Below are 25,010 nucleotides of genomic sequence, written 5' to 3'. Positions count from 1 at the left end.
TTATTTAATTGCCGTTACCTTTTCACAAAAGAACAAAAGCACCAGTGAACAGTGAGCTGCTCTCCCTGAACGTTCATACACTGTTCAGTCATGACCTTCTTCATGAACAGGCTCTCTCATATTCTAATAGGCTCACCCTTAACCCATCTGCAAACACGTGTTGCCAACAGCCAATAGAAAGGAGACACAACACAAAAACTAATCAAGTTTACTAACATGAATACAAACAACAAACCTAAAATAACATCCCTGAAGCACATACACCCAACACTAACCAGGTCTAAATGCCTTACTAGTGCGAGAAATAAAATATTTAATATCAAGAAATGTAACAAATGCTGAACTGGCTTTCCATACAACACTGACATGAGGTCCACATTGTCCTGTAATGGAATCCAGAGTCTGAGAGTGTATGACTTTATAACAAATAACAATTTCACTTTGTAGATTAAAGCAACATGTGCTTACACCAGAATCAGTCCTGTCAGCTGATATGAACAGGACTTCCTCCTCCTCCTCCTCAGGTTCAGACAATATGAAGTCCTCTATAAAAACACATACATTCATTAAGTATGTGTTCTTTATGTGTATAGGACCACTGTCCTCTGTGGACTAGCAGATGTGAGCATGTGAGGAACTGGAACCACTTCTTCATCTGAACCATGGAGATGCCAATTTATAACACCTGAAACCACCTCCACTGTCTGCACACACAGGAAGTTCACCCTTAAAGAAGCATTCAGCGAATTTCTTATATGTTTGAATGTAGCCAATCAATGCTCTCTGTTTCAGTTAACCTGTCTGCACAGAATTAGTCCCAGAAATGACATGTAGAGCCCAGATAGCTCAGTCGGTAGAGCATCAGACTTTTAATCTGAGGGTGCAGGGTTCAAGTCCCTGTTTGGGCAGAAAGCTTTGTACTCTTGTTACACCACATTCAGATGTTAACCCTTTAAACCCTAAAAGAAAAAAAAAATCACCTAAAAAGACAATAATAATGTGCATTATGCATGTTCTTGGTGTCTAGGAACATCCAGGGACCTCGGAAAATGCATTTTCCAGTGTTTAAAATATTGTGTCTATTAGTATGCCTGAGTGAATTACAATAAACTGAATGAGAAATGTAACATTTCTATCCTCGCCTGAGTTTTTTCCTGTTTGACAGAAGAAAACATTATGCTAACAATGATTCTATGTACACAGATGCCATTGATCACATTCAGCTATCCCTTGGCTACAAATGTACCAAATTTGATAGAATTTGAACAAAGAGCAAAGTCTTCACAAAGGTTTTAGTAAGGATATCACCAGGCGGACACTCTGGCACAATTTGGCACCACATTGCCAAATAGGTTACTTATCATTTCCAATGGGAAGTGGCTGAAAAATACAACTTATATCCATTTCACTAGTCTATTGCCATCTACTGGAGCTTTTGGGTATGAATTTTACCTTGTACTTCATCAACTACTACCATTATGCACAGTGTAAAATCAAAAACATCAAAATGTATAATTTTGTCTCCAAATAGAGCAGTTTTTATTATCATAACTAATAACTAATGTAAAATAATGAAAGTCCAACCAAATGTAAAGTAAGAAAAATACAATAACAACAAGGAGAGGTGATGCCTCAGCGTTGAGCCCAGATGGGCCTGGGACCTCGCTGAAGAGGAAAGCCAGGTCCCAGGCCCATCTGGGCTCTTCCCTCTTATTGGCTATGAAAATAATAACACTTATTTTTATCTGTAATTGCATACATATTGAAATATACACATTATGTAAAAAATATGTAAAGACAGTATTGAATAGGATTGAATCATCCTTCATCTCTGTTCAGCTCTTTAGGGGTTGCCACAGTGAATCATCACCACTATCCTCTGCATCCTCCTCTCTCACCCCAACTACCACCCTGCTGTATACTATACTGTGTACATGTATATATATAATAAATCATTTTTATTAGCAACAAATAGTTTACACTTCAAAATAAATGTACAAAACTTACTCATAAACTGGGTCCATCTTTTCCAACATTCAACTGGCTGGCAACGGGGTCAAACAAATCCGGAAATCCCTGCCATTGAAATTCTGCTCCATGCCCCTCTCGACGCAGTAAGAAGAAGAGATAAGCTAGCTAACAACCTAAAAAAACCCTCTGACACTCACTGAAACTCACTGAAATTCACCAAAAGTCACTGAAGCACACTAAAGCAACTACAACCTCCACAAACACCTACGCGCACTAGCGTTAGTGTTGTTGCATCTAGTCTTTACGCAGGGATTTTATGTCAGCTGGGTATTGTAGTCCAGGAGATTTTTATACCATTCAATTCAGTAGCTTGTCCTCTTTCTTTGGACTACAAACATGGCCGTGTCAGAATTTGAAGTAATAGTGCCTGCACGTTTTCAGCCCTTCAGCGGCCCATCGGGTTTAACCACTGCAGTACTGTTAACCTGCTAGCATCTTTGCTTATCTAAACACAGTTTTCATTTCTGTCCAATGCGAGACAATTACCAACCCCTATAAAGGAGAGGTTCTGCTTCTCAGTTCAATTCAATTCAGTTTCCACTGACCACTTCCTGTTATGCAACAAATACACTATGATTCAATGTTGAGCTAATGCCACAGCCACAAAGTCAATCAAGGATTGTTTTTTGAAGACGTTTCGCCACTTCCCCAAGTGGCTTCTTCAGTTCTGCTACTTTTCTGGTTGGGAATCCGAGTTTTATGTGTTCAGGACCTCTGTGGGTGGATCTTGCAGGAGCTCACATGACTACGATCCCTATAGTTCAGGGTTCGGCAACCCAAAATGTTGAAAGAGCCATATTGGACCAAAAAAACAAAAAACAAATATGTTAAAAGCCTTATATAAGCCTTATAATAAAGGCAACACATGCTGTATGTATCTATATTAGCTATATTAGCCTACTATCAAAATGACTAAGTTGGCTACAAATACATAATGAACCTTCATGATTACATGTTTATTTTCCCTGCAGCGCATCCTGTAGGGAATGACGCACCACGTGACTGCTCTGTTGTACGACAACTCCATTACAATATTAATGAATTATGTTTCATTGCTTTGATGAAATTAAAGAAATGCAATGAAGAAATCCGATTTTTGATGTCATTTTTATTTTGAGGATTCGAAAAAACAACAACAAAATGGAACGTGCATAACGTGCCCCTTATCTGGGCAACAAACAGAGTGCAATAAAACGCAGCCTGCATTTATAAAAATAAAACAGCAGCCTTTTGAAAAGGTAAAGTATATAAAATCTAATTCATACAGTTTAAGTTTGATTTCTGTGCAAATACCAAGCAAGTCAGTGCAAGGGTAAAACGAAGCAGCATCCTCTTCTCTTTTGGCACGCAACCAACGCAGCTATCCTCGGCCCTGAGCAACAAAACACAATAATATCCCCAAGTGTCATTCCACATATATACTGACGAAAATCAGAAATCACTTTATAGAAACAGCCACTTCGTTACTAAATATGTGCCTATGACAGGATTGTGTTCTTACCCATTTAATGTGACGTCTGTTTTCGGTTTTTCCATTTTCAATGGTCAGCTTCTCAACATCGGGCATTTAAGATGTAACTTTAATCTTGACGCAGGACTGCAAGCTCTCATCTGGCGGGTGCGATATTTTGATTTGATGTAGTTCATGTTTGGAGATGCAATCCACTTCTTAAATCTATTTTTGCGCTGCTCTAATTTCTCCAGAAGTAATGCAATCGCGCTTTTTCTCTCACTCCCAACTGGGCACTCGGCTGCAAATGTAACATGCCTTCCCTGGAAATGTCTTTCCACTGGCTTAGGAAGTGGAAAGACATTTTCCACTGGCTTCCACTTCTACTCTTTTTGTTATTTGACAACTTCTCGCTACAGAGCAAACATTCAGGCAATCCTTCCGCATTGGCAATGAATGCAAATGATTCGGTCCTTTGGGATCCATGGCCCATCACACAGCCACCGGTTTGTTTACAACAGCCACCTGCCTGGCATCCCGCCCTGCTGATAGAAACGTGTATCGCAGGCTATGACGCAAATCTTCGTTGACAGAAATGTTGAAATTGAATATTTATTCTAAACATTTTTACAGCATTGGAAAACGTTAAGAATGTTTGTGTCATGTTTGTCCTCCTACAGAAACCATATTAAAACAAAAAATTATATTTCCCTCCCCCATCTTTTTCCATTTTCAAACATTTTTGAAAAAGCTCCAGGGAGCCACTAGGACAGCGCTAAAGAGCTACATGCGGCTCTAGAGCTGCGGGTTACCGACCCCTGCTATAGTTGGTTAATGGCCAGTTAACGACCAGAAACTCTCGGATGAAGGGACAGGGTTGTGTACAGGTGAGAGCTGTTGCCTCACTAGTTGACGGCCCATCGTTAGAGTTTGAGTGGGAGTGAAGTCTGCTAGGAAGGGATGAAAGGACAGAGTTGTAAACAGGTGAGAGCTGATGCCTCAGCCCTCCCCCTCTGTTTAGAGAGGGTTTTTCCAATTTCACATAGACGCTTCTTTGACTCCTCTTTCATACCATCTGTCCTCCCTGTCTAGGATTTGGACATTATTATCCTCAAAGGAATGACCACTGTCTTTGAGGTGGAGGTGAACTGCTGAGTCTTGTCCTGAGGAGGTGGCTCTCCTGTGCTGTGCCATCCTTCTGTGTAGTGGTTGTTTGGTTTCACCAATATAGAGTGGCGAAACGGCTAGAATGAAAAGCATTCCAGAATGAAAGAAAGCATTCCCAAATGAAAGGCAGAAATCTAGAATGAGAGGCAGCATTCTGGAATAGACATCCATCCACCCATTCCAGAATGATAGGCAGGATTCCGGAATGGTAGACAAAATTCTGGAATTAAACCCCTAACCCGACAGTGACCTGTGATGTCATCCGATTGGAGCCAGAGACTGACCCTCCTTAAGAGCAACAGTGGCAAGAAAAAACAGGAAGAACCCCTGAAAGTTTTGTCCAACGTCTCAGCTGTTACCTTTAATATTATCATAACAGATGAAATCATTCAATTGGATTTTGTGGTCTGGGTTAGATCAGTCAGCGTTTTAAATGAAAACTTATTTCTCCTCCAGAGGAGGAACTGTCAGGAGTGGGATTTGAACCCACGCCTCCAGTGGAGACTGCGACCTGAACGCCAGCTGGCGAAGGATCGTCCGTACAATGTTGGAAAATGTTGGACACAAGAGCCAATCACAAGCCTTCAATTGCTGGAGGTGCACCCAATCAGCTAGCGGATTTCTTCCCCACTGTCCAACATTTCCAACATTTGACCAATCACGGTGGACAAATGTTGGAGCAGAGAATCAGTATGGCGCATACCGGTCGTCATTCATTCTGCACTAGCTAGCGAGAAAAACAGTCGGTACGGTAATTAAACACTTGCTACAGTGCCGTGTGACACTATTTTACGTTTGTGTGTCATGTAAACTCTTGTACTGTGTTGACGTTTTTATAGATTGATAGATTTGTTGAGTTACGGTCGTTACACAAAGTGGATTTTGTTTTTGCCACTCGGTGCTTACTAATGTTATTTAAGGTGCAGTGTTTAAACACCAAACCTGAGAATCAAAGTATTTCCACCCACGTTTAAGCACTACCACAGCACCGTTTAAGCACTACCACAGCACTACCACATAAGTTATTTAGATTTTTATGGTGTATGGCCATATAGAAATGTCTTCCTGTAAATAAACATTGTCCCTTAATGCTGCTTAAAGCTACGGCATTCTTTGTAATATTTTATTTTATATTTTATATTATATGTTGTGGTACACGGCGTGTCAGAGGACAGCGGGGGGTTGGGTGATCTATTTTGCCAGCTGACATGCTGTGGGTGAAAGGAGAGAGACGTGAAGGACAGCGGTGGCAGACAGGAGAAGGAAAACGGGAAAACGGGGAGAGTAAGAGGGACCCGTGATTCGAAAAAAAAATACGGACAATAACCATTTGTTTTTATGGACAAGGATCGCCCAGGGAGAGAGAGGATCCTGTGTGGGGTTCACCAGGAGGAGTTTTTTGTTTGTTTGCCTGTTACTTTTTGATCGGGACTGAAGGGACATTTATTTGTAAATATGGGTCGGATTACAGCGTTATTTGGGATGTAAGAAAATATGATTTTGAGTTAATAAACCCGAAACAGTCTCATTTCATGTGTCTGTGGTCTGTGTTATGCAACAAGGGTAAATAGAGTACAACACAGGAGAGTCCCTGCTTAATAGCAACACTCCGTTTACTTTAGGCAGACTATTAAAACGTTTATCCATATGTCCATTTGTAAAAATGATGCCAAAAATGTAGCAGATGCAGATCAACACTAGCATTCCTGTGGTCGCCGGTTCGAATCCAAGCTGTGGTCCAAAGTAAAATCCTAAGTATTTCAAAAGTTTGAAATACGTACATAAATTAGATATGTTTCCACAGCTTTCCTTTCTTTTTTCATTTTTCCCTTTTTCCCCTCTTTTTCCTCTTCTTTTCTTCTCCCCCCTTCTTCCCCATCTTAGACGGACGAATGTTCCCCAGCTTGAACGCCAGCTGGCGAAGGATCGTCCGTACAATGTTGGAAAATGTTGGACACAAGAGCCAATCACAAGCCTTCAATTGCTGGAGGTGCACCCAATCAGCTAGCGGATTTCTTCCCCACTGTCCAACATTTCCAACATTTGACCAATCACGGTGGACAAATGTTGGAGCAGAGAATCAGTATGGCGCATACCGGTCGTCATTCATTCTGCACTAGCTAGCGAGAAAAACAGTCGGTACGGTAATTAAACACTTGCTACAGTGCCGTGTGACACTATTTTACGTTTGTGTGTCATGTAAACTCTTGTACTGTGTTGACGTTTTTATAGATTGATAGATTTGTTGAGTTACGGTCGTTACACAAAGTGGATTTTGTTTTTGCCACTCGGTGCTTACTAATGTTATTTAAGGTGCAGTGTTTAAACACCAAACCTGAGAATCAAAGTATTTCCACCCACGTTTAAGCACTACCACAGCACCGTTTAAGCACTACCACAGCACTACCACATAAGTTATTTAGATTTTTATGGTGTATGGCCATATAGAAATGTCTTCCTGTAAATAAACATTGTCCCTTAATGCTGCTTAAAGCTACGGCATTCTTTGTAATATTTTATTTTATATTTTATATTATATGTTGTGGTACACGGCGTGTCAGAGGACAGCGGGGGGTTGGGTGATCTATTTTGCCAGCTGACATGCTGTGGGTGAAAGGAGAGAGACGTGAAGGACAGCGGTGGCAGACAGGAGAAGGAAAACGGGAAAACGGGGAGAGTAAGAGGGACCCGTGATTCGAAAAAAAAATACGGACAATAACCATTTGTTTTTATGGACAAGGATCGCCCAGGGAGAGAGAGGATCCTGTGTGGGGTTCACCAGGAGGAGTTTTTTGTTTGTTTGCCTGTTACTTTTTGATCGGGACTGAAGGGACATTTATTTGTAAATATGGGTCGGATTACAGCGTTATTTGGGATGTAAGAAAATATGATTTTGAGTTAATAAACCCGAAACAGTCTCATTTCATGTGTCTGTGGTCTGTGTTATGCAACAAGGGTAAATAGAGTACAACACAGGAGAGTCCCTGCTTAATAGCAACACTCCGTTTACTTTAGGCAGACTATTAAAACGTTTATCCATATGTCCATTTGTAAAAATGATGCCAAAAATGTAGCAGATGCAGATCAACACTAGCATTCCTGTGGTCGCCGGTTCGAATCCAAGCTGTGGTCCAAAGTAAAATCCTAAGTATTTCAAAAGTTTGAAATACGTACATAAATTAGATATGTTTCCACAGCTTTCCTTTCTTTTTTCATTTTTCCCTTTTTCCCCTCTTTTTCCTCTTCTTTTCTTCTCCCCCCTTCTTCCCCATCTTAGACGGACGAATGTTCCCCAGCTTGAACGCAGCGCCTTGGACCGCTCGGCCATCCTGACATGAAAAGCGTGCTGTCCACAACAAGTTTGGAAAAGCTCAAGGATGAACACTTAATAAACAATCTGAAATCTTCACTGACACTGATGTGGACAGACTCAGAGTGTGTCTGTCTATGCTATCTCAACAAGTCTTGAGCCAGAGATGAGATTTTTCATCTGGTCACCACATGATGAATCATTCTGACTATTGTAGTACCTTGAGATCTGCCTTTCCCAGGTGTTTTGTCCTTAAGGTGAAGCAGTCTCTGCCTCAGGGTGAAACTGGGTTTGAAATGTGCTGGGACGTTTTATCCTTTGCCTCCTCACTGCACACCAGTTGCTCTCGGTCCAGCGTTTTTAAAATGATAGTTTTTGGAAGTGTCAGATGGACTGTGCCAGGGTTTGGTCCTCAGACAGTCAATATAAATGGCAGCACTCTGACTGGTCAAGATGACCTTTTTCATAGAGCTCGTTGTTAACACATCAGACTTGTTAAGTGTAAACGATGGAGGGGCATAAAGTGATCTTGGAGATGAAAAGAACCATTGTTGGCAGGATTCGAACCTGCGCGGGGAAACCCCAATGGATTTCTAGTCCATCGCCTTAACCACTCGGCCACAACAACCGGCAAAAGGTAACGATGAAGAGTCTGACGACCCAGGTTGGTTCTGTCCATGAGTGCATGGTCTTGTCCAGTTTGTCCTGTCCAGTTTGGTGTTGGTGCTCCTTTACTTGTTTTCCATTTCATTCGCAGGTAAATCTGCGCCGACCAGAGTCTCCGTTTGACAGACAGCTATCACAGAAAGTTGCCGACAGCTGAGCAAGTACTCACGTGCCAACATGGCACAAGTTGAATTGCTTCCAAGCCGGCTGTGTTCACGATTACATGGTCGTTTGAGACTACAAGCCTTCACTGTCCATTCTACGCTGTTTACTTTATTAGGAAGGTGCTCTACAATTGTCCCAACAAGCAGGGGGAGCACTGAACATAAAACTCTCTTTCTCACATGTTATTGTCATGTGTTTTTGTGAAAGATAAGGCTGACTTGTTTTCTTGCTTCTCTATTTAAACAATCTGAAATCTTCACTGACACTGATGTGGACAGACTGAGAGTGTCTCTGTGCTATCTCAACAAGTCTTGAGCCAGAGATGAGAGTTTTCATCTGCATTCATGGTCACCACATAATGAATCATTCTGACTATTGTGATGCCCTGAGATGAGGTCCAGTATTCTGGAATGGAAGTTACCATTCCAGAATGGAAGGCAACATTCCGGGACAAACATCGGCATAACAGAATGAAGAGCACATTTGCAGAATGAAAGACAGCATTCCGGAATGAAAGTCAAAATTCCGCAATGAAAGGCAGAAATCTAGAATAAGTGGCAGCATACCAGAATAGACATCAGTATTCCGGAAGGATAGGCAGAATTCCCGAATAACAGTCAGTATTCTGGAACAGAGGTCAGTATTCCGTAACAGAAGTCAGCAAGACAGCATTCTGGAATGAAAAGCATTCCAGAATAAAAGAAAGTATTCCCAAATGAAAGGCAGAAATCTAGAATGAGTGGCAGCATACCATAATAGACATCCACCCACTCCAGAATAATAGGCAGGATTAAGGAATGGTAGACAAAATTCCGCAGTTAAACCCCTAACCCGACAGCGGCCTGTGACGTCATGGAAGTCAGCATTCCGACATGGAAGGCAACATTCCGGGACAAAAGTCAGCAAGACAGCATTCTGGAATGAAAAGCATTCCAGATTGAAAGGCAGAAATCTAGAACGAGCGGCAGCATACCAGAATAGACATCCATCCATGCCAGAATGGTAGACAGGATTCCAGAATGGTAGACAAAATTCCGGACTTAAATCCCTAACCTGACAGCAGCCTGTGACGTCATCCAATCAGAGCCAGAGACTGAACCTCCTTAGGGGCAACAGTGGCAAGAAAAAACAGGAAGAACCCCTGTAGGTTTGGTGTAATGTCTCATCATATCAGATGAAATCATCCAATTGGCTTCTGTGGTCTGGGTTAGAATCTAAGTCAGTCAATGTCTTAAATGATTACTTATTTCCCCTCCAGAGGAAATAAACAGAACTGTCAGGAGTGGGATTTGAACCCACGCCTCCAGTGGAGACTGCGACCTGAACGCAGCGCCTTGGACCGCTCGGCCATCCTGACATGAAAAGCGTGCTGTCCACAACAAGTTTGGAAAATCTCAAGGATGAATACTTAATAAACAATCTGAAATCTTCACTGACACTGATGTGGACAGACTCAGAGTGTGTCTGTCTATGCTATCTCAACAAGTCTTGAGCCAGAGATGAGATTTTTCATCTGGTCACCACATGATGAATCATTCTGACTATTGTAGTACCTTGAGATCTGCCTTTCCCAGGTGTTTTGTCCTTAAGGTGAAGCAGTCTCTGCCTCAGGGTGAAACTGGGTTTGAAATGTGCTGGGACGTTTTATCCTTTGCCTCCTCATTGCACACCAGTTGCTCTCGGTCCAGCGTTTTTAAAATGATAGTTTTTGGAAGTGTCAGATGGACTGTGCCAGGGTTTGGTCCTCAGACAGTCAATATAAATGGCAGCACTCTGACTGGTCAATATGAATTTTTTCAAAGAGCTCGTTGTTAACACATCAGACTTGTTAAGTGTAAACGATGGAGGGGCATAAAGTGATCTTGGAGATGAAAAGAACCGTTGTTGGTAGGATTAGAACCCGCGCGGGGAAACCCCAATGGATTTCTAGTCCATCGCCTTAACCACTCGGCCGCAACAACCGGCAAAAGGTAACGATGAAGAGTCTGACGACCCAGGTTGGTTCTGTCCATGAGTGCATGGTCTTGTCCAGTTTGTCCTGTCCAGTTTGGTGTTGGTGCTCCTTTACTTGTTTTCCATTTCATTCGCAGGTTTGATTGTTCACACCTGTGATCAGTCATCAGCCAATCCTGCTGCAGCTTCCATCTAGTATATGTGTCCAATGGAAGCTGAGCAACATGTCAGCTACACACATAGAAACACTACACATAGTTTGTCATATAAATAACATGGATTGAATCATGTTGTACAGTCAATGGAAACAAAAAGCACTGAGAGTGGTGCTGGTAGTGCAGCAGTGGATGGAGGCTGAAGTGCTGCCACCTAGTGTCAATATTTGGTATTACTCTGACTACATATTCCACCTTTAACTCTCTGCCATATATACTGTGCCATGTGTGAAGTGATAATAACATGTGAATGTGAATTTATTGTAAAGAACTTTACTTATTATCCCTGTTATAAGTGAGCAGTGTGTGTGTGTGTGTGTGTTTGATGGAGTGTGTAATGTCTGCTCAGTGTTACTGATGCTGCTGTGTGTGATCTGAAAACTGATCAAACTGTGATGTGTCTGATGCTGACAGAAGAATCAGAGGTCAGACAGTCGGATCCTCCTCTGTGACACCTTTAACATCATATCAGAAATCTCTGTCTGCTTCTGGTACATGCAGCTGATCACCAGCAGGGGGCTCACTGCTTTGCTGTCACTTTTTTTGTTATCTTTTATTATCAAAATGTTCATTAAAATATATACATAAAAAAACACATCAGAAATCACAATACACACAAAATTATCTCTCTTCTAATTTAACCACAACAACAACAGAAAATATTTTCCTAAAAATTAAAATACACCCTACCACCTTCTTCATAAAACAAACTATGCCCATCTAACAGTGCATCTCTCTTTTTCCCCTTTAGCCCCTTCACCATCGTGCTTATGTACATCTGGAAGTTGTGAGTGAAAAACCCTTTTAGTTCCAACCCAGTGTTTCCCTTCCTGCGTGCATTTCTGATGGTGTATATGGTGTGCTTTGCAAAAAGTCCGGCTGTGTTTCTTATTTTTTGTCCTTTGTTATTTATGTTGTCCCCAAACAGTGTGAAAAGTTTCCAGTCTTTTTCTGTTGCCCATTTTCCGTTTGCTTTCTCCTCTAGCATCTGTCTGAGCCACGCCAGGAAGTTGTTGATGGCGGGGCAGTCGAGGAAAAGATGTTCCAATGTCTCCTCGGCTGCCCCGCATGTGGCGCAGCCCCTGTCCAACGTCCCGTTGATTTGATGTAGTATGACTCCTGAAAACAGCCTCCTGTGTCTTAGACGGAAGTCTGTCGTTAGGACGTTTCCAGGGGCCGCGCCACTCCTGAGCGTGGCCCAGATTCTGTCTCCTCTCAGGCCGGGGAAAACTCCTCTCCACGCGCGGTCTGCCGCTGGCGGCCTCCTCCTCATCTTTACCAGGATATCATATGTCTTTTTGGTCCTTAACTCCTCCAAGCTTTCCCCGGCCTGAGAGAGAGAAAAGCTGCAGACGGCGTTATTTGTGTCCCCCTCCCTCCCCCACCCCTCCTCAGCAGCTGTAACCAGCGCTGAGGAATGGCAGCCTCCAGTTTATCACAGATGTCAATTATGTTCTTTTTATTATGTTTTCTTTTCCCCTCCCTCAAGATGGCCAGGATCCCCGCAGCTTGGATGCCACCGGCTGGGCCGACAACGTCCCCGAGCCGGACTAGTCCGGCCCGTTCCATCACCGCGCAGACCACCTCCTCCCCTCCCCAGGTAACTTCTGGGTTGTGGAAGAGGGGCTGCGCGGCTGCCTGGAGGACACTGTCGACCCTGGCTTCCAGCAGAGGTCTCAACTCAGTCCACGCTGTCATGATCTCCTCCGCCAGAGGGTCTGTCACTCCCGTCGTTTTCAGGGGCCTCCCCTGGCAGAGTGCCCAGAGGTTCAGAGGCGGCCCGATACACATGTCTTTTTGTATGAATGTTTTCCAGATTTTATTGTTGTGTGGCGATATGAGTTTTTGTATTATTTTAATTCTTAATGCATGCTTCCTTTCTCGTATGCTGACTAGTCTCAGACCGCCTCTCTCCTCGGGCTGGATCATGACAGCGTGGGCCACCTGATTCATTGTAGACCTCCACAGGAAGCCGCCGATGGCTCTGTTAATATTGGCTTCCTGCTGCGGGGACAGACAGCCAGTGTGTGATTGAGTGTTGACATTATGAGTGCGTTGATTATGATTATTTCCCCCCTTATTCCTAGTTGTCTCTGTTTCCATAAGTTTATGATTTTTTTGATTTTTTCTGTTAAAACGTTCCAGTTTTTTTCGTTCACCCTCACCTCATCCCTCCCGCACCACACCCCTAGCACCTTCAGTTCCCCTTCTGCCTCTTTAAACCCCCACGTGTTGTCCGTGCTCTGTGCATCTCCACACCTCATGATCTGTGATTTATTTAGATTCATTTTTGCACCCGATGCTTTACAATAGTTCCTAATAGTGCCCACCACCTCACTAACGCTATCCCTATCCTTAACTGTGATATTTGTGTCGTCCGCGTACTGCACAATTTTGCAGCACGCGGACTCACCTACGCTAATCCCTCTAATATTTACATTGCGAGCGACCGCTGCCGCCAGGGGCTCCGTCACCAGAGTGAAGAGCATGGCAGACAGCGGACAGCCCTGTCGGATAGACCTGCTCAGCGGAAACGCACCGGGGCATGTGCCATTTATCTTGACACAGCTCGTGGCTCCTTTGTACAGAATCTTTATCCAATTTATGTACCGCTCTCCGAAACCCATTCTTTCCATGACTCGCCACAGAAAGGAGTGTTCCACGCGGTCAAACGCCTTCTCAAAATCCACACTAATTACAAACCCAGTTGTTGTGCACATGTGCTTGATCAGGCATCTGACGGCCAGGATCGAGTCCGCAATGTCTCTACCTGGCACGCCATATGCCTGAGTGCCCCCCACCACCTCTTCTATCACTAATCTAAGTCTATTCGCTAACACCCGTGCTACTATTTTATAATCCGTGTTCAACAAACTAATCGGCCTATAATTCTCTAACCTATCCTTATCTCCCTTCTTTTTATACACCAGTGTGATTACCCCCTTCGCAAACCCCTCTGTGACCTCCTGTTTTTGTTCAATGTATTTGAACACTTGATAGAATTCGGCCGTCAACCCGTCCCACCCTGGGCTTTTCCTTTGGTTTAGCGATGTTATTGCGTCTATGATTTGCTGCGTAGTGAGGTCGGAGTCGCAGAGATCCCTATCCGTTTTATCTAATTTTTTTTCCAGGTATTCCATATGTTTTTCCGTTTCTTCTAAGTTCGTTCCTTCACTTTTATATAGTTTGCCATAAAAGGCTTGCGCTGTTTTTAAAACCCCCTCTAAATGTACTTCCTGCCCTCCCTCACTGTTTATTAACGAATAAATGCATGCCCTCCCCTGCTTTTGTTTTTCTAACCCCAGGAAATAACTCGTTGATTTTTCCCCTTCCACTAGATACCGTGCTTTTGCTCTGATTGCCGCTGCTTTGCACTTTTGAATAGTTATGTTGTGAAGTTTCCCTTGCGCCGCTGCTAAAATCCCCGTCCCCCTCCCTGGATCTTTCCCGATTTTTTCCGTTTCTATTTTAATAATTTCGATTAATTCTCTTTCCTCTTCGTTTTCCTCCCATTTTTTCCTCTTACATTCCCTAATGCACATTTTCTTAATTTTATTTTTGACTCCCTCCCACCATGCTAATAAATTTTCTACTCCCTCCATTTCGTTTTTAACACCCTCTAAATAATTATGCATTTTATTTTTAAAATTATCCCTCTCCAATATTTCGTTGTTTAAAACCCATAACCCCCCGTTTCTGAGTCTGCCTGCCCTCCCCAGAGTTACCCGGAGAAGGGAGTGGTCGCTCCATCCGTTTGGCGTGTACCCGACGGCGTCCACGTCCGTGACCACTCCAGGAGACACCAGAGCCAGATCAATACGAGTTTGTTTTAGTTTTCCCTTTACTAGCTGTCTCCTGGAGTAGTCACGGACTCCCGGGTTGAGGATTCTCCAGATGTCTATTAAATTATTTTTAGCCATTATATCATATAATTCGTTTCTACTTATATCGTTGCGTATATTTCCATGCACTATATCACTATTTGTTAATATTGTATTAAAATCTCCTATTACTATACTATACTCTGTTATCCATTTTACTAATTTATTTTTATAAAAATCCTTTCTCTCCATTTCATTATTACTACTATATATATTAATGATACGAACTACTTTTTTATTTAATTTCAGGTCAATCACCACCAGCCGGCCCTCGTCGCCGGCATGTACGCAGGTCACATTGTGAGGGAGGCCCGGTCTTACCAGGACCGCCGTGCCTGCTGTTAGCTGGGGTCCAGGGGCAAAAAAGAAACCCCCTCCCCATGTTTTTCTTGCATGCTCTTCTTTTTGTTGATTCCACCTTACTTCTTGCAAGCACAGTATGTCCGTTTGAATGGTTTGAAGAATCCCGGTTATTTTCTCTATTGCTCTTGCCCCTGCTATGTTTAATGATGTGATATTAAGCATTGCAAGAAGTAAGGTGGAATCTTCCCCTTATTATCATCTTTTTTTGAAATCTTTTTCCTTTTGTGTTTGCCCCGTTTTATTTCTTGCGCTTTTCCTTCTCTGCAATTTTTTCCCCGCTTCTCTTTCCAGGTCTACGACGGCGTATTAGGGCCAATGTAAGAAAAAAAAATACTGACCCGGAAGAGGAGGGGGGGGCAATATTCTGAGATTTAAAGTCGTAAATTTACGAGATTTAAAGTCGTAGATTTACGAGAAACAAAGTCGTAAATTTACGAGATTTAAAGTCGTAGATTTACGAGAAAAAAAGTCGTAGATTTACGAGAAACAAAGTCGTAAATTTACGAGATTTAAAGTCGTAGATTTACGAGAAAAAAAGTCGTAGATTTACGAGAAAAAAACTCAGAAATTTGCATCCGTTTTTCCTGGTCATGGAATTATGTCGCGTTTCCATACATGCATACATGCACACGGTTTATGTGTACAGTTTACATATGTGTAAACTGGATAAAAAGCAACTGTTTTTTTATCACGGTGTTGTGAGAGTTGTAGGCCTATATGCCTTATAATAGGAAGGCAGTGAGTACGTGTGTGCTTACCTGTGTGTGAGTGTGCAGGATACAGGACAGCGTGTTTGTGTAGGAGGGGAAGAGAAGATGACTTGTTAGCTTGAGAGAGGAGCGATTTATTAACAAGAAGTATATGTACAGCGTAAAGAATATGAGAACAAAGCTGCCGCCCTGCAAGGACAGGAAAGTGCTCTGGTCCTCCAGCTGTTTGTGACGGTGGGGGTTAACCACGAGCACCGTAGCTCGTCCTCTGTGCTCCCTGACTATGGTCGGGAGGTTGAAGCAGGAAAGGTTATGAACGGTGCTATCTTCTTCACAGCATTGTCACAACTTGATGAGCTTTTCCACGGCGACCGTGACAGCAAGCGGCGTGTCTCCAGATTTGCGACTTTATAGCCTAATGTCAGAGAATATCTGAGGTCTTCCCGTAAATCTACGACTTTTTTTCTCGTAAATCTACGACTTTAAATCTCGTAAATCTACGACTTTTTTTCTCGTAAATCTACGACTTTAAATCTCGTAAATTTACGACTTTGTTTCTCGTAAATCTACGACTTTAAATCTCGTAAATTTACGACTTTAAATCTCAGAATATTGCCCCCCCCTCCTCTTCCGGGTCAGTATTTTTTTTTCTTACATTGGCCCTAATACGCCGTCGTACCAGGTCAGAGTCAGAGGTAAGATCTTTCCGACCCAGAAAAGCAGAGACAGGGGCAGCCTCCCTTTCTCTGGCTTTTTCTGCCAGCAGGAAGGCGCTGGAGCGACAGGTGGGTTCGACAGACATTGGAGAGGCTTCTATCTGGGAGCCGGTGTCGACGTCTGCGTCATCCAGACTCGAGCCGAGCACCAGCTCCTGCCGTCTCCGCGACAGCCTCCGGGCAGGGAACTTCGCCCCCCCATCCACAGCTGCCGCCGCACTGATCTCTGCACTACCTGGCTCAGGCGTGCACATTATTTCATTTTCCTCGAGATCCAAGGCAGAACCCTTTTTTTGAGCTCCCCTCGCCCTCTCCGGAGCAGAGCCCGCCCTCAGAGCTCCCTCCCTCACAGGGAGTGCCTCTGTCTCTCCACCTGCCTCGCTCACAGCTGGCTCTTCTATCAGAGCCATTGGCTCCGCCCCAGTCTCCGCTTCCTGGTCCTCGTCCTCCTCTGTGTTGGACTCATCATTCCTTTCATCCATTTCATTTTCTTCCTCACTTCCCTCCACACATATACACCTTTCCATCCTGTTATAACATACCCTGCATTTTTCAATCTTTTTTGTGCATTCCCTCGCATAGTGCCCCTGAACCCCGCACTTATTGCACAGGAATTCCGGGCAGTCCCTCACAATGTGACCCGGCTGGATACAAATCCGGCAGACTCGGACCTGCCGGTCATGGATTACGCGGAAAAACTCAGCTCCCCCTGCCGTATTGAATTTGGCTGAATATGGCAAAGACTGCACATCCTCGTTAAACTTCACTTTCACGAACCGAGTCCCATCAGCCACCCTTGTCCCCGGCCACATACGGTGCTTTATGGGGGACACCGCCGATACACGCCACGTCTCCAACTTCTCCAGGATCTCCTCGTCAGAGATATACACAGGCAGACCCAGAAACGACACCACCAGTTCATTATTATTTATCTCCTTTCCCTCCACCACTGTGTTTCCTATTTTAAAACCATCTATCAATTTTGATTTCCCCGCGTGACTTCCCATCGTGATTTCGTATTTGTCTTTCCCAGTGCTTCTACATGCACATATATTTCCACACATCAGTCTCACTACTCTGATTAATTCTATTGGCGATACTATTTCTTCCCCTTTTAGTTCTACTTGTACAGTTAGATCTCTTTCGTAGCTAATTGTTTTATTCTTCTCTCCCTCTTTCTGCGACTCCGACCTCGTGGCTTCATGGCTGTCTGCCCCCCTCCCGGCCATCTCTCCCTCCCTTCCATTCATTCTTTCGTTCGTTCACCTGTCTCATGTCTTTTTCCGTACCTACCTGCTCATTTGTTTTTTCCTTCTCCTTCTGTCCGTTCTCCATTCGGTTTGCCGTTTTCCCAGTCCTGTTTTCTTTATCCGTGTAATCCATCCTGCTTTGTCGGCCTGTTTCCCTCCCGACCAAAGCGTTACAAATAAACAGTTTTTAAACACAAAACTACTCCCCAACAGTCAGTTTGACTGCGGGGAGCGAGAAAAACAAATGTCCCTTAACGAAAAAAGTTCAAACCAGAACGAAAAAATCCAAAATAAAGCACAAGAAAATTAATAAGGTTTCCCTCCAAAACTGCGCTCCGCTCCGCCTGCGACCTCCTCCTCTGGGCGTCTCCAGAGCAGTATGGCCGTGACATGTGACTTTACTTATGCAACATGTATGATAATGTTCTGTCTCCTCTCGTTTCCAGACTGTCTGGAGGACACACAGAGTGGACATGGGTCACAGAGTGCTGCTGCTGTTTGTGTCTCTGCAGCATGGGCAGCTGCTCCTGCTCCACTCGTCACTGGCTGATTGTTCACACCTGTGATCAGTCATCAGCCAATCCTGCTGCAGCTTCCATCTAGTATATGTGTCCAATGGAAGCTGAGCAACATGTCAGCTACACACATAGAAACACTACACATAGTTTGTCATATAAATAACATGGATTGAATCATGTTGTACAGTCAATGGAAACAAAAAGCACTGAGAGTGGTGCTGGTAGTGCAGCAGTGGATGGAGGCTGAAGTGCTGCCACCTAGTGTCAATATTTGGTATTAACTCTGACTACATATTCCACCTTTAACTCTCTGCCATATATACTGTGCCATGTGTGAAGTGATAATAACATGTGAATGTGAATTTATTGTAAAGAACTTTACTTATTATCCCTGTTATAAGTGAGCAGTGTGTGTGTGTGTTTGATGGAGTGTGTAATGTCTGCTCAGTGTTACTGATGCTGCTGTGTGTGATCTGAAAACTGATCAAACTGTGATGTGTCTGATGCTGACAGAAGAATCAGAGGTCAGACAGTCGGATCCTCCTCTGTGACACCTTTAACATCATATCAGAAATCTCTGTCTGCTTCTGGTACATGCAGCTGATCACCAGCAGGGGGCTCACTGCTTTGCTGTCACTCAGGGGGCCTGTTCTGTCTGCCACTGGGATATGATGAGGTGAACTTCAGAGTTTGAATGGATTTCATTTGTCATGTGTTTATGATCATTTTATGAATCAGTTCAAATAAAGGAGACTCACTGAAGTCACAGTTTAGTGTTTTAATACTTATACACACTTATTTTGAAGCTGCTATCAACTTGATGAGTCTTCCTGTTGAAGCACGAGGCAGGACGTGTGTCAGAACATCCATGAACTGAGTAGATTAAGAGGAAAAGCTGATGTGTCACAGCTGCTGGTTGTGTTCTTTCAGTGTCTCCATCTTGATGAAATGAGGCTGTTTTACTTCCTCCAAGTAGAGTGGACCTGGCTCACAGAGTGCTGCTGCTGTCTCTGTCTCTCTGTGAGCACCATGTTAAACAGCAGGCTCTGAATAGTGACGTCATGATGTCACAGTCACATCAGTCTAATCTCCCAATCTGAGAGAGAGCTGTCATCAACAGCAGGAAGTGCAGGAAGCTCATGGTGTGCAGGCCTCTGATGTGTGGAGGCTGTCGGCTTGTAGCAGCCAACAAGAAGGGAGTTTGTAAAAGTTCTCTGTAACTTTAGATGTGAGGATTCAGAAAGAACTTAGATCAGATATGTGCAGCACTTGTGCAACAGATACTCCAACAGTGACAGCTCTTCTGAAGAAAGCCTGAGGAGCTGAGACCTGGATGAGACACTGATACGGCTTTGCTCTGCTGACAGGAAGGATGAAGGCTGACCACACACACACACACACACACACACACACACACATACAGAAACACACACATACAGAAACACAAACATATAGACACACACACGCACACACACACACACACACATATAGACACATGCACACATATAGACGCAACACACACACCAACACACAATCATACACACACTCTTACAGACATGCACACACATTTATTGTCACACCGGCTCAGAAAGTGTGACACATTGGGGAGGACAAACACAACTTTAACCGTTTGACCATTTTATTGAAGAAAGAACAGTAGTTGTACACCAACAATTGACAAACAAGGAAATGTGCAAACAAAATACACCGCCATGCCTGCAGCAGGCTGGAGAGAGAGCAGCCCTCCTAGTAGGCCAGACGGGGAGAGAGAGAGTGAAGCAAACAGACTGGGAACTCTTAAACCGTCTCCAGCTCGTCAGCACAGGAGAGCTGCATAAGCTCAGGATCAGCTCCACCCAGCAACCTCCTGCACACACAGGGGAGAGACAGCAGCAACAACACAACACTCCCTGAGAGGCCAACACAGGGCCACAATATAGACACTGACACACACTAACACACAGACACACACACACAATACACTGCTTCAGACACACACACTAGGGGTGGGCGATACTGAAGATTTCAGTATCGATCCGATACCAAGTAAATCCAGGGCCAGTATCGCCGATACCAATACCGATACCGATACTTTTACTTTGAAATTTCATGATCATAAATAATTATTTTTTGCCTTCTTTTTTTGCCTTTAAATAGATTATCGTGATTAGCAGAATAATAATACACAAGAAACATTTGTTAAGTAAATCAAGCTGCAAACAAAAGTGCAGAACTGTATAAGTTTGAAATTTTAACTTCACAATCATGTCAGCAATGCTCCTTGTGACAGCCATGGCTCTTTGTGAATCATGTAGGTGAAACAGCATGACTAAGATACTTTTATAAAAGTTTAACACCTACCTGCATGGAGCCTAAATATGAAGAATAAAGATCCTTCAACAGTTATCACCAAAGCATAATTATATTAATCATACTGAAATACATATCATTATATAAACTTATATAATTACATTATTAGATATATTTTGGCATTTGAGAAAAACAAGATTTATTTCAGCTGGTGATATGATGACTGTTCAGTCATTCTGCTAAAATTGCATGTCTTATTACTGCACTCAGAACGACACCTTTAAGTCATGCTGCAGATTACTCAGTCTAAACCTTCACTTCTTTAAATCATCTACCTGGATCTTCATGAGTGTTGTGCAGTAAAGCCTTTGTCAGTGACCACTGTCTCTGGTTCATGTTTGGGGATCTGCCTCTTCCTCCTCCCTCTGTTTACTCTGCAGCTCCGCTTTGGGCTCTGCTGCTTTATGTTTGTGTAAATGAGTTGTGTTTCCACAGTGGCAGGTCGCGTTCCTGCACACCTCACAAGTAGCAGTTTGTTCTTCTCGTCTGTCGCTGTGAAATAACTCCAAACAGCGCTCCTCTTCCTCTCTGCCATCTCCATGATGCTAGCTGTACTTTACAGCCAATCAGGAGCTCCGTCTGCTCCGGCAGAGTGGAGAAGGAGGGGGAGGGGCGGGGTGTGCCTGCGCACTGAGCAGAGTGAGAGAGGAGCGCTGTTTGCACCGCGAGTAAATACGAGTAAAGCTGCTGAAGATATAGAAGAGAAACTTCCACAGAAATATCGATCTCATCATGCTAGTATCGAGTAATTACTGATCCCAACTTTGGTATCGATACTATCGATATTTAGATCGATTCGCCCACCCCTAACACACACTGCCTGCTTCAACTGTGGAAAGGCTTCCTGTGCATCAGTACAACAGGCTGTTGGGCCTTTGCAGGATCCTGCAGGGTCGACCCTAAAGTTCAGACCCACAGTTCATAGCAGGATGAGCTGGATGCAGTCACAGCTCCTCACTGTGTGCAGCAGCTGGACTGAGCTGAACACTGGACTCAGACAGATTCAACATCCACACGTCAGTCACTGGAAGCCTTCAGAATGCTTCTCTCCTCACTCAGCTTCCAGTCCAGATCCAATACCTTACTGCAGGTAGTGACGGACCTGTCAGCTGTGTGTTAGAAATGCATGAATAAACAGCAGCTTCATGTTGATGCAGGACGTATGAGGGCGGAACACTGATGAGATGAAAAGATTCAGAGGAAAAGGCAGAAAGAGCAGAGCTGATAAGTCACATGACTGATGCACTGACACGCTCTCTAGTCAGCTCCAAAACACCACTCAGATCCATCCACCATTCCAGATCACCTTTGAGAGCTGCTCTCAAAGGTGATCTGGAATGACAGCTGACAGCAGAGAGAGGAAAGCTTTAAATGTACTGCTACAACCTGATTGGCTGCATGAGCAGTGAGGCAGCGCCTGATTGGTGGAAGAGCTGACTAGAGAGCGTGTCAGTGCATCAGTTATGTGACTTATCAGCTCTGCTCTTTCTGCCTTTTCCTCTGACTGCTGTCCTGATAAAGACCTGAGGAAGACTGTTTGGAGGACACACAGAGTGGACATGGGTCACAGAGTGCTGCTGCTGTTTGTGTCTCTCTGGAGCTCCGGTAGGACTCTGCTTCCATGACGGACGTCTTTATAAGAGCTGGGAGAAGAGTGTGTGTGTGTTTATATTTGTTTTCTTCACTGACAATCTTATTACGGATAATGCTACTAAGGATCACAGTGGAATTAGTCTGATTGTTTTTAAAGTTGTTATTATAGCAGTTTATGTTCACTGTGTATGCAAGTCCACACTGGATGTTCCTTTTTTAGGATTAACATTTATGGAGCCCCGAAAGGGACATTTGCAATTTATTTATTTATATTTCATGCTGTATTTATTTCATCCCTAATATGCAAATCTCCTCTTAAGATACAAATCATAAAGCACACGGTCCTTCTCTGGATAACTACAAACTTCACTACATCCAGTGGTTAAACAGACTGAGCCCTGTTGTTGCTGCTGTCAGCTACAAGGAGACATAAACACAGCGTGAACTGAATCAATATGAATTAAAATGGAGGAAACCTTTATTTGACCCAATGAATGACTAATATGCCACCATATGAACGATCTGGCACCGACTGGCTGTGGCTCCAAGCAGATGAAGGGAGGTTGGTGAGAGGTGATGAGGGTGATGAAGATGATGATCTGTTCTTATTGTCTAAACAGGAACAGTTGAAGCACAGCTTGCAGCCCCTGTATCTCAGGCTTCTCAGCTTCTCTTCAGATGTTTGGACGTTTCTGCTGGAACCTCTCATTTAATGACTCACATTTAGAACTTTTGACTTTATGTGGAGGAGGGATTGATTTTGGAATGAGGATGCTTCAACACTTCAGGACTGCTTTGAAGTGACTGACTGGCAGGCACTCTGTGAACCCCACAGCCAGGACATTGATGGAATCACAGAGTGCATCACTGGATACATAAACTTGTGTGTGGACAGTGTTGTTCCAGTTAGGACAGTGAATTGTTACCCCAACAACAAGCCATGGGTGACTAAGGACATTAAAGCCATTTTGAATAGAAAAAAGAAGGCATTCAAAGCGGGCAGGAGGTGCGAGCTACACAGAAGGACCTGAGAATAAAAATCAGGGAGGCCAAGGAGAAGTACAGGAGGAAGCTGGAGTGGAAACTTCAGCAAAACAACACAAGAGAGGTGTGGAGTGGCATGAGGACCATCACTGGTTACAGGTGGAGCAGCAGGGGTGGAGTTAATGGCAGTGTGCAAAGGGCCAATGAGCTGTATCAGTTTTTTTAGTGACCCCAGTTCAGCCTGCTAACGACTCTTCAGCAGCTGAGCGACAACGACCAGCCACGTCACCCGCCCTCTCTTCTCCCACAGCTCATCCAGATGGCCCTGCTCGCACCTCGTCCTCAGACCCCTCGGCTGACATCACCTGGGAATTACTGGTTCCCCACCTCCACCGATCACCTTCACCACAGAGCAGGTGCTGCTTGGAAGAATGTCAAACATCAAACATATTCTGCTTGGTTTAACACTGTTTGTTCACTACATCATTCCACATGTGTTCCTTCATAGCTCTGATGTCTTCAGGATGAATCTATAATGTAGAAAGTCATAAAAACAAAGACAAACCACTGAGTGACTTTTGACTGGTACATTTAAAAATGTCATCATATGTCCTAACCAGCAGGGGGAGCACTGATCATAAACTCTCTGTCTCACATGTTATTGTCATGTGTTTTTATGGACGATGATGCTGACTGTTGTTTGCTTCTCTCTGTAAACAGCTTGTAAACAGCAGCTTCCCTGAGGGGAAACTCAGCTAATAAATGATGCTGTAACCTCTGGGACTTGATCTGCTGGGTGGGAGTCCACTACATTATCCATCCATCCTCATCCATCCAGCTGAGATACTGAATGTGGGTTTTCATTGGTTGTCCGTTATAACTCATCAAAATTAAAAGAAATAAACACTTGAAATATTTCAGTCTGTGTGGAATGAATGTTTGCATTATACAGCTTTCACTTTTTGAATGGAATTACTGAAATAAATCAACCTTCTGATGATATTCTAATTATATGACCAGCACCTGTAGTGGTGTTTTGTTGCAGCCTGTGGGGTCACCATAGAAACAAAGCTATTTTATTTTGCTTAGAGAGCACTTGAGAGCACTCCCTAATACTTGTTCTTGTTTCCTGAATAATGAGTACTAGCAGGACATAGCAGCATGGGCAGCAGAGGATTCCATGTTATAACTGGATCATCCAGCACAAGCAGCAGGATTCAGCACCACAGCCTCCTTCATGGCCTTCAGTCCATTAATGACTACAGCTGGACCAATGAACCGACTGTGGACTTCTCCATAGGCTTAACTGTGTAGAAAGGACACCAGGATAACTGTTCAAACAAAAGGTTCCACTGAGATTTGAACTCAGATCACTGGATTCAGAGTCCAGAGTGCTAACCATTACACCATGGAACCTCCTCTGTGAGTAAACCTGACTGGAAGAGAACCAGAGACATATCTTGTCCAGATGGTCTGTCTTTCCAGAAATGGAGTCTGTCAGTTGTTAAAATGAGTGAGCTGATGTCCAGGTGTAGAACAAAGGAGCTCCTGCTAGCAGTGGTGCAGTTTGTACCTACCAGCTTCAAATGAAGACAGAAGTGTCCTCTGATGACTCACACAGCACTACAGTAGATCATTAATCAATCAGCGCTCATGCTAACGGCTAAC

At 43.7% G+C, this 25,010-nt stretch overlaps 4 non-coding genes across 4 annotated transcripts; 1 reads left to right on the top strand and 3 right to left on the bottom strand.

The window, feature by feature from the left end:
* The first annotated feature begins 835 nt into the window (after positions 1 to 835).
* On the top strand, positions 836 to 908 carry trnak-uuu (transfer RNA lysine (anticodon UUU)). The gene has a single exon. It is a non-coding gene; the product is annotated as a tRNA-Lys (tRNA).
* A 7,596-nt stretch (positions 909 to 8,504) lies between these two features.
* Positions 8,505 to 8,586, bottom strand: trnas-aga (transfer RNA serine (anticodon AGA)). Its single transcript has one exon. It is a non-coding gene; the product is annotated as a tRNA-Ser (tRNA).
* Positions 8,587 to 10,063: 1,477 nt separating this feature from the next.
* trnal-cag (transfer RNA leucine (anticodon CAG)) lies at positions 10,064 to 10,146 on the bottom strand. Its single transcript has one exon. It is a non-coding gene; the product is annotated as a tRNA-Leu (tRNA).
* A 14,540-nt stretch (positions 10,147 to 24,686) lies between these two features.
* On the bottom strand, positions 24,687 to 24,758 carry trnaq-cug (transfer RNA glutamine (anticodon CUG)). Its single transcript has one exon. It is a non-coding gene; the product is annotated as a tRNA-Gln (tRNA).
* Positions 24,759 to 25,010: the final 252 nt, after the last annotated feature.

The sequence above is a fragment of the Parambassis ranga genome, unplaced genomic scaffold, assembly GCF_900634625.1.
Source record: "Parambassis ranga unplaced genomic scaffold, fParRan2.1 scaffold_21_arrow_ctg1, whole genome shotgun sequence".
NCBI classification, from domain to species: domain Eukaryota; kingdom Metazoa; phylum Chordata; class Actinopteri; family Ambassidae; genus Parambassis; species Parambassis ranga.
This window is presented reverse-complemented; position numbering and strand designations above follow the sequence as displayed.